Raw genomic sequence first — 2057 nt, 5'->3', positions numbered from 1 at the left:
TCATCTTCCTCTTAATATGAAGTGTCCTACAGTCCCTGCCTTGGTCAGCAGGCCCACTGGCTTAACCAGTGCTCCCGCCAGAAATCTCAACTCCTCCCTGTCTCACTAATCAGATACAAAATCCTGTGGATTCTAACTCCTCAATATTTCTCCTATCTATTCCTTGTACCAGCTGCCTCTCCTGGGTGTCTGAAGCCATTACTACAATTACCTCTAGTCCTGCCTCTCCATTTCACACTACCACCAGAATACACTAACAATTTTAATCATGCCATACTCCCTTCCTATGCAGCCATTCCAAAAACATATTATTTGTGACCCTGGTTCCATGAGATATGAATGGTGTTATGGGATGTTATATGTTATATAACATAACATGTTATGTTCTATGATGGCACAGGCTTGGAACAAAGAATCTGAACACAGCTAACATATTTTTTTTTCCTTCAGGATTTCTCAGAGTCTTTCATGTTCTAATGTGTGTGGGGGACCCCAAAAAGCCCAGAATTATTTTTTGGAGGGCGAGCCCCTTGTAGTATATGCTTCCCCTGCTAGGTAAGTGTTCTAGGAACCCATTGGCACCAGTGTACCTGCTAGCGTTGTTGTGGGAGGCTGCGTTCAGCTTGAGTGAATTTTGCGGGGGGAGATTATTTCAATACGTTTGCCTATTTCGTGATGGATGATTTACAGGCATACCTGCCCACAGCACACTGAGTGTTCAGCAGTTTTTCACCAAGACCAGCATGAACCACCCTCCCTATTTACCCCATTTCACCCTAGTGACTTTTTTTGTTTCCTTGATGAAAAAAAGTCCCCAAAGGGAAACGTTTTGCCAATGTGGAAGAGGTGAAACAAAAAAATGGCAGAAGCACTTTAAAAGGCATCAGAATCGACGAGTTAAAAAACTATTTTGAGCAGTGGAAAAAGCATCTTGATAGGTGTATTCCATCAAATGGAGAGTACTTCGAAGGTGACTGAAGTTTAAACATGTAAGAATAAATATACTGTTTTATAAACAAATTCTGACTGTTTTGGGATCCCCCTCGAATATCCTGATTCTCCAAGAGCGCAATACAGCCATAAGTAGTTTCCCAAACTTATTTGGTCATGGGGAATTCTTTTATCACAGGGCATTTCAAGGTTTTAGTGTTTTGTGGTGAGAAATATTGCTTCAGTAGTTCTCCGTTATCTATAGGACACAATTCAAATTCCTTAGCATAGGCCCGAGAACACGGACTGTGAAACCAGAGTAATGATCACCAGTTGCTTAGCTGTGTGATACTGGACAAATTATTCTCCATACATTTATTTTTTACTCTATAATATGAAGATAATAATACCGGGCGTAACAGGGTTGTTGTAGGGATGAGTTACTGCTGTTAGTAGTACATGCTGGCGTAGGACAGCAGTGGCACATGGTTTTTCCCCCGCTGTCTTCTTCATCCTCACCACCTTCAGACTTCACTTTTGGATCCTGGGCCTGCGTCTGTCCATCTCTGGTGTTGTCCTTCCTTCTACCTGAAACTCCTCTCCAGTCCCTCTCCTTTCCTCCTATTTAGCACTTCCAGCTGGCACACACCTTTTACATACTTGACATTCAACAAGTATTTACCAGGTGACTGTTTTTGGGTACCTGGCGTTTCTGGAGGGGGCGTCAGCTGTGAATACTCTGACTCCCTGTACAAGCCAGGGAGCGTGACTTCTCATATCCGTCCACCCTTCTACACCCTGGCTGCTGCATTCTGCATTGGACCGTTTTACCCCGTCCCCTCACCCCATCCGTCACTAGACTTCAAATCGCTCCAGAGCCTTTCATCTTTGTATCCCTAGAACTAGAATCGTTTCAGGCACATAATATACACCCAGTTAAGATCTGTCAACTGGATACATGAATCTGTCTTGGCCACTGTGCCCAGTCACCGTCTTCTCTGGATCTCGGTTTCCTAAACGGTAGACAAGCAGAGCGAAGCCTGCCTCACCGCGCCGCGCAAGGTGGCGTCGCGCATTTGGTGACCTGCCTGTCCCGCAGGGCGCGCACTGCGAATTCCCTAAATACG

The sequence above is a fragment of the Carlito syrichta genome, unplaced genomic scaffold, assembly GCF_000164805.1.
Source record: "Carlito syrichta isolate Samal-C Ts95f unplaced genomic scaffold, Tarsius_syrichta-2.0.1 Scaffold316389, whole genome shotgun sequence".
In the NCBI taxonomy this organism is placed as follows: Eukaryota; Metazoa; Chordata; class Mammalia; order Primates; family Tarsiidae; genus Carlito; species Carlito syrichta.
The sequence above is the reverse complement of the archived record's forward strand: the minus strand, read 5'-3'. Positions refer to the sequence as shown.